This window comes from Lissotriton vulgaris, chromosome 10 (genome assembly GCF_964263255.1).
Source record: "Lissotriton vulgaris chromosome 10, aLisVul1.2, whole genome shotgun sequence".
Lineage (NCBI taxonomy): Eukaryota > Metazoa > Chordata > Amphibia > Caudata > Salamandridae > Lissotriton > Lissotriton vulgaris.
The window spans coordinates 727364531-727382759 of NC_141698.1; positions in this window are offsets into that span (position 1 = coordinate 727364531).

Here is an 18229-nt window from a genome sequence, read left to right on the forward strand (position 1 = left end):
TCCAGTGGCATGTGAAGTATCAGTAGGTGTTGTAGCACCCAGGATAATGTGCTGCATGGCTAAATGCATACAAGTTCCCAAAGTCGAGACCCACTGGCTATGCCAATGCTTGTCTAATAAGCTGTTGAAAAGCAAAACGTTTTAAAAACTGTTTTGAAAAGAGAAATAATAAAATATCCCAATAGTTCTAGGTTTAGCAGACCACCGAGTAGCAAAATCCCTTCTAAGCGAACACGGATATGCCCATAAAGAAATTTTGTTGCAGAAAAAAATAGATGGAAATCAGAATATTGTGGTTGCTACAGGCGATGCAGTGCCTATCTCAGGCAATGTCCCCTCCAAATAAAAGGGGAATAAAAATCACAAGCTCCAAGAACAAAAGTGTATGTCAGAATATACTGTCCATCACTGTTCCTCTGCCACTAAACACACCATCCAAAATTCTTTTAGGCTGCTAGGGTTATTATTCCTGCATGACAGAGTACTTCTCATACTCTCAGCTTGTGAAGGTGATCACTGATCCTCAAAGCGGCAAGTGCTGCTAATTGTGAAGTGAGAAAGCTCACAGAGTCAGTGGCAGATTAAGCTACTAGAGCTCCTGTTCAGGGTGGTGCAACTAGCAAGGTTTAATCATTAGTATATCCCAGGGCTCACTTGCTCATCAGATTGCATATACATCCAAGTGACAGTGCCCACTTTACCATAGTATGACAAGGACATACTATCATAACATTTTAAAACTGTAAATCACCATTGTCATGACATAAAACAAAATGTGCAGATATAGAAATCATACCAGAAACCAGATTCCTCTGGTGTGTGAAGCATTGTTGAGCCGGAATTGATCATTCTCAGCCATTGGACAATCCTTCCTGGCTCCCTCTTGCCCAGGTATTTTTTTTAGATAGATAGATACATTTATTTCAGTTAATAAAAAACATGGAATATTACACAGATAAAAACGTTAAAAGATCTTAATTCTACTGAAATTAAAATCAGATTTTAAAAGTTTCCTTTAGCATCACTAAAGTTCCAATTGTGCCCTGGTTAAAAAAAGTCACTGTGGGGCCATCCTTAGGTTACATTTGTTTGACTGTTTGCGGTCAATAATCGTTCGGCTTTAAGATACAATTTTATGAAAGCAGCCATTATTTGTGGAGTTTCCTTTCATACAAAAAATCAAAATAGTAGTGCATGCTGACATGATCTAATGCTAAACATATTGCCCAGGTATGTCCAGTACCACTGTCAGGACAACATACACATCATCTCAGTATGTACAAATATAGAGCCATACCAGAAACCCTGGTATGTAAAGTCTCCTTTCAATGCACAAACATTTCCTAACATGCTGCCATACACTCTCTAAATCCCATCTCCTCTTCACCCTCTTCTATCTTCACCCTCCTCAAAAGGGTATCTGAGGATACATAGACTTGGAGCTGCAAGTGATGTCCACCTGCGACTGACCCAAGTGCCAGCTCCTTAGTGTGTTACTACACAGTATAGACTGAAACCTGTGGAAAGTAGATTGAAACCTGCACATTAAGTGAACACGCTAACTCGACATAAGTCTGTCTCACTCATCTGTCCTATGCCTCCTAGGTTTGCCCCATAATTCGCTGATCCCAACCAGCAGATTGAAAACTAAGTTTTTGCACAATTTTGGTGACTACAAAGTATGGTCTTTTGGAATTTCAAAGCATTTAAGACCTCTGAGAGCTTAAAAGGTCCAGGACAGGCTCGGTCAAATATTAGATTACCCTATGAAATCTTTTGTCTTGCCTATAATTCAGACCGACACCGCTTTAACAAGTAGTGCTGTCTGAAATTATCTAATGTCTTTCCTGGTCATTTTGCCAGAATGGCAGGGAAAATCCAGTCATATATTGAGCTGTTTATGATAAAAGTGCAAGCAGTGTATTCTAGTTTGAACAGGTTATGATATACCCTTTATGAATTGACTGTAGTACCAGTTTACAATATTAAGGAGTCCCCTGTCAACTTTTTATAAGGATACTTGACTATTAGCTGGCCTGGCTCTAGGCTATCATTTGAGAACCGGAGCAGCAGCGGTGATGTGTACACTAGCATGGCATCTGGGTGACCCAGAATGGATGCTAGTGTACACATTAATCCATAGAAAATTATATCAGTCGTGAAGTCCGGTACCATCCCATGCAGGCATCTGAAATCCTTGTGGACATATCCCCGATCCATGGTAAAAAATTTGTGGTCTGACTGAGGCCTCCCATTTATCTGGGAGCAGTTTGTACTTTCTTTGGTGCATGCAGCGCACATCAGGGACTTTCATTGCTGCTAGTGATGGAGTGCTATGCCAATTATTAACTCCTCAAAGTAAATGGACATGCGTATCTGCTAATCTGCGTCACATAACACTCAGAATAGTTTAAAAGAACTTTAAAGAATATACACTCGTAAACTCTCTCCTGTAGTAAACATTCAATGAAAAATGTGTTGAAAAATGCTTTGTTTTGGCCTTTCTGTCTCCAAAATTTTCTTGGGGGGACAAGCCCCCAAACTCCCCATAGTAGTGGGAGTTGGTCTCACTTTTACTTTGTTCTCTCTGATTCATTACTTGTGTCTATTTTTGGTGCTCTCTGAAAGACTGTCTATGGGTACATATGACTGGGTGGGTAACCTGGTGCTCTTTAAGGTCATCATCTACTATTTACTGTGATTTGAAAGTTGATACAATTGAATATGTAATGAAAAATGTGCTGTAAAATACACCATTTTGGTCTGTCTTTTTCTAAAATTTTCGTGGGGGGAGAACCCCCCCAAACCCCCCTATTAGTGGCCGTGCTTGCTCGCTGCGCTCGCACGCTAAGCGCGCCGGGTGGGGGCTGGTCTGCCAAAATTTGCCAGGGCTGCTTTCAGTTCCCAGTCCGGCCCTAGGTAAAACTGTCACACACTGACCAGCAGTCTGTGAAGATAAACCCAGTTAGTCAGGTCGCCCATGATAAGTATGAGGAGACAGAGCAGCTCTGCGGCCGGGCCTGAAGATTCACTGTGCTTAAATCCGATCTGCAGATAAACCAGGCTTACTCAGAAGGATGATGAGACAGAGCAGCCCTGCCGGCAGATTTTAAACTAAATTGATTGTGTGTTTGTGCCTGAAATAATTTATCAGAGATGATCAGACTGTGCATGCCACTCTGCTGTGGCGACGACACAAGCACTAATTATTAAACTGTGCATAGCTGTCAAGGTTTCAGATTGCTATCTAACCTTTTCATAATTTCAGTGTAATTATGATGGCATACAGTGACTATGAGTGACACTTTCTTGTGTGCAAAATCAAGCAATGAAGACGAGGGAAACGTAAATATCAGAAATGACACCAATTTGAGCAACAAAACACTCTAAGGAGATCTTAAAACTTCTGCACAGCACCAGAAATGGAAAGGAACTAACTTCACACGCGGGCCCGTAGTGATAAATGAATGCAAAATTGCCAATAAGATTTAACCGGTTTAATATTTAACTAAAAGTGCACATGGAAAAATGCACCACAGCTGCAGACTCCGGGCCACTGCACATTGACACGGCCTCAACTCCTCTCTGAAGGTGTTACAGGGCTGCTAGGTGGTACTAGCGCTGTCATGTGACAGACAGCCTTTCTGTTATAGTGTCTTTCTCCCGTGGGTCATGTTAGGGATGCAATCAGGGCCTCTCCTCCAGCCTGTCCCAAACGCAAATGACTGGAGGGCTTCACTGGTAAGTGTGAAGTTCAGATTCGTCTGGCCTGCCAGTTATGTCCAGATGGGCTGGGGGAAGACAGCAATTAGAGAAAACATCATGCGCCGAGCCCACATACTCAACAGCACAGACCAGCATAAGTGTTGTGCATGACCCCAGCTGGGCAGGTGACTAGGGAAAAATGAAAAGTACGATGTTTTCATGTAAATGCACCCACTGGTGAAAAGTGACAACATGCCAACACCAGGTGCATTATGATTGCATAGGCCCAGTAATGCATGTCGTTTTTAAATCGTCACGCAGAACTCCCTAGGTTAAAATGTACCCAAAAGTCACAAAAATACATTGTTTACTGACACAATTAATACAAACTTCGCAAAAGAAATAGTCAATTAGAAAGCAGGAGGCATGTTTCTGGCTTACCTGAATGGAAAGCAGAGATCAAAGGGTCTGTGTGCCGTCGACACAAGGATTAGGCCAGTGTAGCATGTAACTGGCAGCCAGCCCCTCGTTTACAATCCCACTGCCCTGTCTCTCAGGCGCTCCTCGAGGTCCGACTGTGTTCATTGGAAACGTGTCATTGTGCTGCAATCAACCCGCACCCTCCACAGGGGTGCATTAAAGTGGGCCTCTGTCCCAGGCCTGTGACTGTGGGGAGGAGCGGGCGCACCTTAGACTGCTGTTAAGGCATTCGGAGCAGCAGGAAGGAGAGGCTAAACAGCGCAATGAAGGCGCAGTGAAGAGCTGCGTACAGGGGCGGCAACAGGACCCAGCAGGGGGCAGTCAAAGGATGCAGGGCCATAGGTGGCATTGAAACTGAAGAGGGGCACCAGACCAATGGAAGCATAAGCACAGTGGAGGCGGGAGACAGTGAGCAGGGCACAGGCGGCCGTACCGTGGGAGGCAAGCAGACCAGAGTAGGCGGGCGCTGGGCCGAAATGGAAATAGGGGACAACTTTGTGTGAATTCTTAGAGCTGCGTGTGGGATCTGCAGAAGGACTCTGCAGGGCAGGGAGCCGCCAAAGAGTGCAGAGCGGTGAGCCCTTCTCTGGCCGAAATCAGCAGCAGGGTGGCCTGGTGCAGCAGGAGCGGCACTCCGACCGGCAATGGTCCGGGAGGAAGGGCTGGCAAATAGTGGCTTCTACCGATTTGGCAGCAACTGGCAGGCAAAAGGGTGAGTGCACAGCGCTCGAGCCGCCACTGTAAAGGAACACCACGTACGGGGCACTTGAGGCTCCACATAAATGAGGCTCAGACGTCTGGGACAGCTTTGGCCGCACCTGCTGCGGCCCGTCGCTTGGAGAGGCGACGCTTCAGCGCTTAGAGTAGAGTGCCGGTCAGTGGCAAAGTGAGCGGCGAGCACGTGACACGTCATTGCGGCCGTGCTGCGCTACATTTCAGCGCGAGGGCTGGCCAAACATTATGCCCAGGGCCGTCATTGGCAGCGCTTTCGCGCGCTACTAGATTGACGGCCCTGGGACAGGAACCCCAAACGGGGTAGATAGGTCTTAACAAACAGGTGTGTGCTTGCTGGTCACACGGGGGGTGGGGGGCGCGGCACGGCACTGACGTCGGCCTGTATAATTTATGTCAGCGCGTCTAAATAAATCATAAAGGCCGCCGCCCCCAAAATAGTGCCGCCTGGGGCGGACCACCCCCCTCGCCCCCCCCTAGCTACGCGGCTGTTTGCGACCCTAATTTGTGGGGTGTATGCAGTAGCGGGCCTTCCCCTGCCAAAGTGGAGAGTCGAGCTGGGCTGGAGGAGGGAGGTGGGGAGGGTTCGAGGGACAAAAAAAGACAATTTTTTTTTAAAACGTAGCTTAACGCCGCTGTGATATCCTGCTGCATCGCACTCTTCCTGCTTCTGGGCACAGCCTCCCAGACTGCACCACAGCCAATCCTGACGCTGCATGAAAGCAGCGTTTGGATCGACTTGAGCGCTGACAACTTGCGCTCCCAGGTAGACTGGGAGCCTGTACCTGCTCTCGCCAGCCCCAACAATGTATCTGGGGCTGGACAGTGATTCACTGCGCAGGAGGGTTTGGTCAGCCTGTGAAGGCTGGCCAAACCCTCATGAGCAGTGAAGGGGGTGTCCACCACCCCTTCAACAGCAGTGTCATCCCCTGGACCAACCCCAAAGTCTCGTCAGAGTCCTGGGGGCAGGTCCAGGGGGTTATAATAAAACAATAATACAACGGGTTAAAACCAGTTTTATTATCTTTTTATTTGATGGTGATGGCGGCTGCGGCGAACCCCCGCTCTGTGAGAATGGCTGCCTCTGGGTGTATGCAATGGAGAAGACTTTAAAATATTTTCTGACTGTTTTCTATGCGTTATGAAATGTATTAGCATCATCCTATATCAGTAACCCAGTCGGCTCATCAGAGACAAGTTGGGATATCCATCACTTAAGAATGGAACATATAGTTCCACCAAACTTGAGCAAGACATATACCTGGGGCTAATACGTTCAAACTCATTGGTGGGTAAAACAATCAGGAGATATCTGTCACTATGTTTTTACCATGTGAAAGCCCTGGTATATTAATTTGATAGTGTGTACAGCAAATTTACATGGTCAACAGGTTCTGGGTGTTAATCAGAATAATACAATGGATTGGGAACTAGCCGTAAGACTGGCAATAAGGTTCCAAGAAGGTGTATTTGCAGACTTTTTTTTAAATATCTTTTTCAAGCGACACAGTCTGCAAACTGAATGGTGCTTCTGCTACTGTATGTCAGTGCCTGTATTAAATGCTCAGAAAGCGATATTATCAGCCAGGTAACCAAGGAATAATACATGTTTAACCTAGGGAATTACTTTGCTGGCTGAAGGTCGAATCTTTGGCAACTGTATCTGTGTTTCATCAAAAGGGGTACAGTGAGCAAATTATTGACTGACAGATTTAATCCCTGCCTGTATTACTTCTGTTAGAGAAGGTGAGAGTATGTCGAAGCATACTTAAGCAAATTAATTAATTATTCAACACGTATGGCACACATGCCCAGTTCACTCTGAAATGTATAAAAACATCCTGCACTTAAAGTTCATGGCCTAGGCAGATTGATGAATGAACAAAGCGCAGAACTGGATATCCCATAATCACTGGAAGATGTCTTTAAGGCTATTAAAGAATTTAATACATGCTAATCCCCAGGTGTCAGATCTACACTGAACCATATACTAAAAGTTTATAAAGAGGCTTTGGTAGGGAAAAACTGCAAAGACAGGTGAGAGAAGCTTTAATAATAGTGCTATTAAAACCGAACAAAGAACCTTTGGACTGTAAATTGTACAGGCCCTTGTCCGTGCTTGATAGAGACAACAATGTCCTAGGCCAGATGCTGGCGATCAGGCTTAACATAATCATCAACCGGTTCCTACAGACCAAAGTGGATCGTAACAGGTTGAACAACAAAGTCTACATTAGGTACTAGGCTTATGTTATGGAGCAATTAATTAATGTGAATGAACAGATGGAACTTTTGTCTTTAGATATGGAAAAGGCCTTTGACGCAATATCTTGGCGATTATTTGTTGGTAGCACTGAAGACCATGAACTTTGGACAACTGTTTAAAAGAAGAGTCTGAGTTCTATGTATAAAACCTTTGATGAAAGAACTAGCAATGTAAACTCAGAGGAATAGGTGCTGGAAAGAGGTTCAAGAAAAGAGTGCTCTCTATCTCTATTGCAGTTTACCTTGATGATAGAGCCCCTAACCTGTCGACTGCATAATGATCTGGAGGACTTTACAATAGTAATCCATAATCGCAGACACGTTGTGTAACTATAAGCAAATGCCATTTTAGTGCATCTGGCAAAACCTTCTGAAGTTATTACAGTGCTGCTAAGGATATTGGAATATTTTGCACATCAACCTGGTTTAAACATAACGAACAAAATCCACTAGTGTTTCCAATGAGTTCCATGCAACCATCAACAAAGGAACCATTACAAAGTTATGAGATACCCTGTGTGTGTGACTCTTTTTTGGTTTTTGGGATTAAGAGTGCACATACATAAATTATATGAACAGTTATAGACTACTAAGCATTGTCTATGGCACAAATAATAGTGCCTATGCGCTTATAGATATTTCAGTGCTGCATGTTTCCAATCCCAAGCAGGCCTTTCAAACAACCCCAGGTGGGAGAAAGTCACAAGTGCGGCAGGAGTGGGCATCCGACTGAGGCCTGAATGGATGTTGTTAGCAGACGAGTGGGCTATATGGAGACCAGGTGCTGTAGTCCCAGATGCCAGTCGGGGGAAAGGCAGACACGGGACAGCAGAGCAACACCATTACTCACTATGCTCTACTGCAGGGTCAGCTGCCACGTAACACATGCCAAACAGGGCCCCCATGGCCAGAACCAGATGAGGAACCAATGAGACACTAAAGGCAATTCAGGGGTCCAACACAGTCCTAAAGGGAAGATAGATACTTTAGTGATAGAAGTTGGCCTCCTGCGCACAGACCTCCAAAAGCAGCACAGAGGGTGACGGTCGCAGGGCAGTCGATCAGTGGCTTGGTAAGGATGTTGCCACTCTTAAGGAACAGGTCGCACGGCTCACGGATGCTGCTTACATATTGGAGGATAGGGCAGAAGACGCAGAAGGCAAGTCCTGCTGCAATCACCTGCACCTTGTGGGGTTTCCCAAATGCACAGAAGGAGATTCAAGCAAAGGTTCCTTGGAGAAATGGATTACCCATGCCCTTAGACCGAAGGGCCTGTCACATATGTTTGCGGTAGAAAGATCTCACAGGGCCCTGGTGATGCGATCTCCGCCGGGAGCCACCCAACGAGACCTCATTGCAAGGATTTTTAATCACTGTGACAGACACTGTATTCTCAGGGCTGCCAGCAAAGTGGGAAAATTAAAATATGAGAACCGCAGCATTGCAGTTTTCAAGGATAACACCAGTAAGGTGCAGACTCAGATGCTGGTGTTTTCGACCAGGCTACAGGTAACTGCTCAGGGCAAAACAAACTTCTTTGAGAGACCTAAGGATGTATGGGCATGGCTTGAGAAGTGGGACAAGGTGCAACACAGTGAGCAAAGGGATACTGAGAACAGGCTGAGGGAGACGAATTGGGAGACCAGAGAACTTCTGCTTAAGTAAATCCCAGGATCCGTTATTAGCCCGGAGCCACACTGAGTCAAGATTTATCATGGAAGGAAGATGGTACGCTACAGGACGAGCAGATGGACTGCACTTACTTACACCGTCATCAGATTGGAGACATGGAATGTGCTGATCCAACTCCTTCAGTAACTGCCAGTACCCAATCTTGAGATTGAAAGTTGACATTAGTGAGGTCAGGATGATTATGGACCTGGTGTGTAAGGATGTCATGGAGACAGGTGACAAGAAGTGGAAAGGTAAAGTACAGGACTCAGTGCAGTAAGGAGATGATCAGAGCAGGACATTTGAGGTTAGGACTCAGAATTATATTGTTATACTTGATGTCCAAGGGGGGATGGGATCTTTAGGGCTCTTTAGGACAGCTGAAGTGAGACATGGTGCGAGACTCTGCAAATCATTGGGTGGGGGTAGCACCGGGCTGACTCGCTTCTGTACACTAGTTTAGTTGTCTGTGTGAGGATTGGGCTTTAGTTTTCCAGAAATATTATTAGTCAGTTAGACCACAGGGGGGTAGGAACAGGGTGCCTGTGTTATTTCTAGCAAAGAATGGTGGGCCTCCACAATGATGTATGTCTGTTGTCTACAAGTATTTGTCTGGGGGAGTGACTACTTAAAAGGGGAGTTTATTTTTTGTTATGGTACACGTTATGTTGTAGGCGACTCAGATGATGCAAACACTGCCAAAATGTGGGGGAGGGAAGGGCCAGCCCTGGGATGGGGGAGCAGTCTGGAGGGGATGGAGGCCAGCAGATGCATCTAATATGTTAGATACGGACCTATAAGATAGTCACATGGAATGTCAGAGGCCTTGGAAGTTATGTGGAACCGCACAGGGTGCTCAACTACTTGAGGCGCTCTGGAGTGAGCATGGCCTGTTTAAAGGAAACACACCTCACATAGTAAAAAGAGGATAAATTGAGGAAAAAAATTAGAAGCTAACTGCTATCTTCCACATATTCATTCATCCTATGCCCGAGGAGTGGTCATTTGAGTGGCCCCTGGAGCGCCCTTTAGGCTGATCTACTCAGAAGCAGATCCTAGTGACTGTTACATCCTGGTGCTGGGGGCAATGGATGGCGTAGATATAACTATCCTGAACATATATGCCCCCAACGTAGACGATAGGGAGTTTTTCCCACAATGGCATGGGTTAGTGACAGAAAACATGGCAGAGCGGTTGTTGTGGGTTGGGAACTTTAACTGTGTTCTTGAGTAGGACGTGAGGAGATGTACACGGCAGGGTTGCCCCCACCCCTTTTTGCTCTGGCACTGGATCCCCTGGTGTCGAGATTTAAAAGTGAAATGGGGGGCTTTGGTATAGGGGCTAGGGATTCCACACACCATTTTTCCCTATATGCAGATAATGTATTGCTTTATCTGCAACTTCACACCGAGGCGGTGCCGCTGCTGCTGGCACACTTGGAGGACTTTGGGGCGGTAATAGGATTGACGATTAACAGGCGTAAATAACTGCTTTTTCCGCTAAGGGTGCAGTGAGAGACCCTGGAGGGGGATTAGTGCTGATGGGTTTGCGTGGGAGACCAAAACGTTCCGGTACCTCAGATTTATTATGATAGGACAATACAGTATTTACTCAGTGAGCGGAGTCCTGATGTTGGTACAATTTTGGAATAAAGTGCCGTTATCTATGAATCACTCTGGCGAAAATGGTGTTCTTCTTCAGGTGTCTCTATATAATTCAGAACACACTCCATACCCTGCTGTTCAGTATTTTTAAAACCCTTGACAGGCTCATGACTTTCTTGGTTTGGACTGGGAAGAGAAGCCGAGTGGCACTACTGCTACTCAAGCAGGACCCCCTGGAGGGAGGCATGGGCATTCTGGATCTGGAACTCTAGTATTACATCTCTAAACGGCATCATGCAACTCAGTGGGCAGCCAAGGAAGACAACCAGGAGAAAAGACTGTTGCGGGGCACCTACGGCATGCAATCGTTATTGGTGCTGCATGTGCGAGGGTCAAGGAGGCCGAATGACATTCTGTATCATATAGACAGGTATGCTAGGTATGAGACCAAATGTTTACCAGAGTCTTGAAGGGGCCTCTCTTCGCTAGAGACTTCGTTATTTGAATTTTGTTGCCCTTTAGCCGTATTAGCGTATATGTCTGCATGGGGGGTGGAGGGAGGAGGGGTGTGAGACACTGGGTGACCTCTACCTGGGAGAGAAATTCCTCATCTTTGTGGAGGAATGGGAGGGCTTCGCAGTGGCAGGTGGGCAATTTTGGAAGTATGCTAAGTTGGGAGTGAGGGAAATCTGGACGGATTTCCCGAGTGCGCCCCAACAGATGGAAACTCTACACTTGACCTTGAGAGCTGGGACAGCGGGACATATGGTCACTTATAGAATTCTCAAGGCGTACAGGGTCAGGATAGAGTATGCAGAGTGCCGGGCATAGGGGGGAGGAGGTGGCAAGGAATGGAGCACAACCTGTGAGTTACTGAAATGGGTCTCATGCAATGCTAGAGTACAAGCATACTGGGCATCGGTGGTCATGCAGTAGCAAACGGTGACAGCGAATGCGGTTGAGATGTCACCTCAGGACTGTCTGCTGGGCATTGTTAGCAACTTCGAGCAGGCAAGATGCACTGGAAGTTCCTACAGTTAGCCCTAGAGCTGGCCAAGAGGAGGGTGGTCATAATGTGGCTAAGTACAAGGGCCCCTTCAACCACATTATGCAATAAAGACGTCACTGAGTGTGCACTAGCAGAGGAGGCACACATGAAACTCAATAGAAGGGATGATAAACTGAAGGATGACTTACAAATTTGGGCCACTTGCTGGAAGCCATGCAGATGGGGATGGATGGGGTATCGAGCAATGCCTTAATCATAGGGTGCTGTACACTCTGACACACAGAGGCAGCAGTCAGAGGACGATAGGGGGAGTACCCCTAACACGAGAGACTTTTGTGGCAAGGACGGTTGTGAGTGCTTGGGGGACAGGGTCTACATCACATACATTGGAGGCTTGGATTTATACATGGTTCTGGACTACTGTCGTACATTTTGAAGAACTTGCAGAGGGGGGAGGCGGGGTCGAGACTGGAAAGTGAGGAGGGGGGATTTGGATATTTGGTTACCTAAAACTGGAGAACATTTGCTGTTTTTTTATGTTTTTGTTTTTCTGGTTGTATTGCAACTGTATAGAACAAATTCCTGGTTATGTGTGACCATGGCAATGGGTTGACTCTAATAAATAACTCATAAAAAGATTTTATTAAGAAACATTAGAAGAAGTTGTCTTAGATTGTCATTTGATGATGGTGCAACTTATACAGTACTATACTGTATAGAAAACGGACAGTCAGATATGGGGCACAATACATGAACTTCCATGGATCTCACATAAGTCAGAGCTGATAGCTAATGCAGATCAAGGCAGATGGGTAATCAACAGACTCTATTCAGTTATTTGACATGACACATCCAAAAGACAATTGGCAGTATGACCAAAATGAGAAACTGCCTGTGGGATTATATTCATAGACTGAAATGATGCTCTTGTATTATTACTTCAGGTTTCTAATAATGCACAGTTTTGCCTTCTTCGTTTCAATGACAGCATTCAATATATATTACCCCTGTAATGTTACATAAGTTAGATCCTACAGAAAACACTAATTATCTTACATTTATGGTGGCCCGGTCCACTTTTGATCATCTAACAAGTGACTGTTTTACTCCGACAGATTACCGGAGGGTAGTAGGACACCGATATAAAGATGTTCAAGTGGATATTAGACAGCAGCTTTCAAGTCTGTATATTGGGTAATAATGCTAGCTGCTCCAAGAAGCAACTACAAGCAAGTTTATACAACTCAAGTTTTTACTTGATAGGAGGTGAATAACGTTACACTGGGTGGCCTCCAAGATTTCTACTGAGAAAAGAGATGTGAAAGAGTAGACACATACTAAAGAAGTGTGGAGGAGAGAAAACTGACCAGGATGGATGGCAAACGACCAGAAGACTTAGAAGTCTGGTATGAATTCTCTAGAAAAGTACTTACCCACCTGATACTAGAGTGTCCTGTGTGCAATATGTAAAATATTGTGAAATGTGATTGATATGTATGCATTTAAATGGGTGTGTTTAGAATCCTCTATATTCCTGTATTTACCCCGATGTACCATGTAATCTCCTGAATTCTGCCTGCTACATACTGACACCAGCAATGTATGTTTGTGTTGTTCCAATTCTAGTGGATTGAAAATAAAAACCTGATTATCATCTAGATATTTGAACTTAGCCTTTCACATGAATACAGAAGATTTAGTACCCAGGAATTACACTTTTCCACCTGGGATGGGAATCCAGAATAGAGAGGAGTTTCAAAAAACGCATGTGACTTCAATGGCACATATATATATATATATATATATATATATATATATATATATATATATATATATATATATATATATATATATATATATATATATATATATGTAAATGTAAATGTACATGTATTTATATAGCGCAAACCACCCACATCGCAGGCATCTAAGCGCTTGCTTAGGCAACCCATCCTGGTATTCCCCTGTGAGATAACCCCGGCAGGGTATCCACAAGGTGAAAGCCAGGCATCCCGCCGCGAGGGGCCGTTGTGGAGATTAAGCAAGCTATTGCCCAGAGTCGCAGAGTGTGAACCCATAAGTCGAGTAGGCACCGGAGCGAGAATTATCGAGTCCGTGGAATTATTGAGCCAAAGCCCCGTCGAGGCGGGGAATTGAACCCTGGTCCAGGGCCGATCTCAGCTTCCGGGTCTGCCGCCTCTAACCCCTGAGCCACACTTCTCCACTATATATATATATATTCACTGAAAAAACCATAGGTTTCACACACGTTATAGTTAGGAATTAGCATTTTAAAAACCTTTGAAATTCACTTAAAAAAACATAGGTTTCACACCAGTTATAGTTAGCTGGTTATTTTACTCATACAAAACCTATGAAATTCCCCTGTTATAGTTAGTTCAGCTAACTATAACTCGCGCGCCCGCAATGCACTGCTGATGACGTCACATATTACATCACTCATGACATGGTCAGTGACGTCACTGATGACATCACTGATGACATCTCAAAGGTTTTTTAAATGATAATTGCTAACTATAACGTGGCTGTAACCTATGGTGTTTTCAGTGAATTTCAATGGTTTTGTAATTTTTTTAATGTAATAATTGTTATATTTTTTATACTGATTTACTACATTATTATAAGTTTTTTATTTTTAGATATATTATTTTTTAAATTACATTACATATTTTTAATATAAATTGATAAAAAATGTTTGTACACCTCTCTGCAACGCAGCCCGCTGGCGTGTTTGCAGAGGGGGGAACTAATTCCCCTTGCATACTGAGGGTCACTGGGGGCCAACTAGCCCACCTGGAACCTCCAGTATGCGCCAGGGAGCTGCATTGCAGAAAGGTGTAATGAGGCCGCACCCTATTTTACACCTATCTGTAACGCAGCCCCCGGGCGCGTTTGCAGAGGGGTAACAGATTCCCCTTGCATACTCGGGGTCCCTGAGGGCCAACTAGCCCACCTGGAACCTCCAGTATGCGCCAGGGGGCTGCATTGCAGAGAGGTGTAATGAGGCCACACCCTTTTATACACCTCTCTGCAACGCAGCCCTGGGCGCATTTGCAGAGGGGGAACTAATTCCCCTTGCATACTGGGTGTCCCTGGGGGCCAACTAGCCCACCAGGAGCCTCCAGTATGCGCCAGGGGGTTCTGTTGCTTCGTCCCGGAGGGCGGCGGTCCCCGGGGCAGTGTGGGGGGGATTGGGGACCCCCCACACTTCTTTATCACTATGCCCCCGCAATTTGGTCCCCCGGGGGGTAATTTTTAAAAACACAGACCAGGTTTTTTTAAAAGAAAAATTTGTGCCTTTTTTGTCCTTGTGGGACCACCTGGGCAGGCCTAGAGGATCAGGGTGTGTCTACCCTGCCCCCTTTTTGTGTTCCTCACGTTTGTTTAACTGCTTTTTTGTGCCTCGATCTACCGAGCACAAGATGGATGCCAACACTTCCTTGTTAGAAGTGTTGACAGCCAATGAGCATACATCTTTCTTGGGAAGGCATGCTGATTGGCTGCCACTGTCTGTCAACACTGGCACAAGATGGATGCCAACACTTCCTGGTTAGAAGTGTTGACAGCCAATGAGAATGCAGCTTTCTCAGGAAGGCATGCTGGTTTTGTAAATGATAATTTTTAAATGTATTAATTGTTATACTTTTTATACTGATTTACTACATTATTTTAAATTATTTATTTTTAGATATTTTATTTTTTAAATTACATTACTTTTTTTAATATAAAATGAAAAAAAATGTTTTTAGACCTCTCTACAACGTAGCCCCCTGACGCGTTTGCAGAGGAGAAACTAATTCCCCTTGCATACTGGGGGTGCCTGGGGGCCAACTAGCCCACCAGGAACCTCCAGTATTCCCCAGGGGGCTGCATTGCAGAGAGGTGTAATGTGGCCACACCCTTTTTTACACCTCTCTGCAACGCAGCCCCCGGCGCGTTTGCAGAGGGAGAACTAATTCCCCTTGCATACTGGGGGTCCCGGGGAGCCAACTAGCCTCCCTGGAACCTCCAGTATGCCCCAGGGGGCTGCATTGCAGAGAGGTGTAATGAGGCTATGCCCCTTTTTACACCTCTCTGCAACGCAGCCCCCGGGCGTGTTTTGCAGAGGGGGAACTAATTCCCCTTACATACTGGGGGTCCCTGGGAGGTAACTAGCCCACCAGGAGCCTCCAGTATGCGCCAGGGGGCTCTGTTGCTTCGCCCCGGAGGGCGGCGGTCCCCGGGGCAGTGTGGGGGGGATTGGGGACCCCCCACACTTCTTTATCACTATGCCCCCACAATTTGGTCCCCCTGGGGGTAATTTTTAAATAAATATACCAGGTTTAAAAAAAAACATTTTTGGCCTTGGGGGTCCTTGTGGGACCCCATGAGCTGGCCTAGGGGGTCAGGGTGCTTCTGCCCTGCCGCCTTTTTGTGTTCTACACGTTTGTTTTTCTGCTTTCTTGTGCCTCAGTCTACTGAGGCACAAGATGGCTGCCGTCAATTTCTGTTTTGGAGTGTTGACAGACAGTGGCAGCCAATCAGCATGAAGCTCGTGCACGGCAAGGTGATCGCTTATAGATATATCATTGATTTCAACTTTAATTTTCTCAACAACTACTGTAGGGATTTACACCATTTAAACAAAAGAGTGATCTGCGTACCAGACCCTACCATTATCCCAAATTTGGTGTAATTTCGTTCAGCGGTTCGGGCTGAAGCGGTGTCTAATCGTCGTATGGAAATTAACATGGGGAAAACACGTTTTGGGGCACCCCTTTTTTCTCAGCCCCAGCTTGACGAATCTTCCCGAGACTTTCGGAGCGGAGCGGGCCATCTTCTTTGAGAAATTCGAGGAGATTCATCAACCGGCGCCAAAGTTATTCCCAATGGAATGTTGCGGATTTCCTATGAAAACTAGGACCTAACTATAACTACCTACTGGCGACCGCCAGTAGGTAATATATATATATATATATATATTCACTGAAAAACACATAGGTTTCAGAAGTGTTATAGTTAATTGGGCATTTCACTCGTACAAAACCATTTTAATTTCTCTGTTATAGTTTGTTGTACTAACTGTAACTATCGCGCCCGCAATCCACTGCTGATGATGTCACATATTACATCATTCATGACATGATCAGTGACATCACTGATTACATCACTGATGACATCTCAAATGGCATCACTGATGACATCACTGATGACATCATCCAGTGAATGTGGTTCGGTTTGTTATTTAAATATGTATTATATATATAGCAATCTGCATTTAAGAATCAGTGGATATATATCTATCTTGATGGAGGATTTAGTAGCAGTGTGATTGACTGTTTACTTGACTAATTTATAGTGTCTCACTAAATATATTTTATAGTGACTAAACTGTGTGAATATATGCATTACTTTGTCAGTTGTTGAGTAAACTGCTGCACCAGTTAGTTACTAGCTATCTGAAAGTCTATATTAGTTTTTGGTTAGTTAAGTGATTATTTGTATGGGAGAGTGAATCTGTGTGCAGTTCGGTGGGGGATCTGCGACTAACCAAAGATATGTGAATAGTTAATTCAGTACGTATATGAGGTTAAGACTACGTGTTATAATAGTTGTTTGGGTGAGTGTATATCTTTATGGGTGTGGTGATGAGCAAATGTATTTCTCCATGGTACATGTCCAACAAAGTAGAAAAAATAAAAGGCAGTGTATATGACAGTCGTTGTATATAAATAACTATACATAAAACTCATAAATTGCATGAGTGACTATATAGATAACTGTGTACTTGTAATAGTGATTTCCTAACACACTTAGGCCCCCATTAGGATGGCGGACGGTCTGTCCGCCCGCCATCCTATCGGAAAAAGGGACCGCCCGCCATAAGGGCGGGGGTCCCGCAGGGGGTATTATGATGTGCCCGCCGCAGTGGCGGGTACATCCTGCATTTTTATCATTGTCGCGGGCGGTGCTCTCAGCACCGCCCGCCACAATGCTAAAAATGCACTTATGCATTTGCATAAACAAAACGACAGGCACCGTGCGGTGCCTGCCGCTTTGTTTATGCAAATGCAGTGGGGTACCACAGGTATCCCCCGTGTGCACCCCCCACCTCTCCTTCACTCTGGGGGCCCGCAGAGGGCCCCCAGAGTGAAGACTGCATGCTTTCCATGGCGGCATCGCCGCCGCGGAAAGGCATCTAAAGAAGCCCATCCTAATATGGCTGGAGGTGTGTCCATTAGACACCGCCACCCTATTAAACATGGCGACCAAGGCGGAAAAGCGGCAGACAGTCTTTCCGTTCGCCACGGTCACCCCACCATCCTAATATGGTGGGGGGAATTCAGGTAGGTATGGCGGGCGGATTGCCCACGCCAGGCTGGCGGTGGCTACCGCCAGCCTGGCCGGGGCAATCCACCCGCCATCCTAATGGGCCCCTAAGTATCAGTTACCATCTATAGGAATAAATGAAGTGCTATTAGTATAAGTGTGTAGCTGAGTAAATGTAAATTTGATACATTATTTCCAAAAGTGAGTAGGATGACTGCATAAGTGAATAGGATGTGTGGTGGTGTGTAATGTCAATATAGGTGTATAAGTATATTTGATAGTGTTCTATTGATTATTGACAGCATGTATGAGTGAATCTATAGGTAATTGATTATATGTGTGTGTAGATCTAGAAATCACTGAGCAGATTTTTAGATACTTGTATTGGTGTGTGAATAGATTCAAATATGATACTTTGTATTTTCCAGTGAG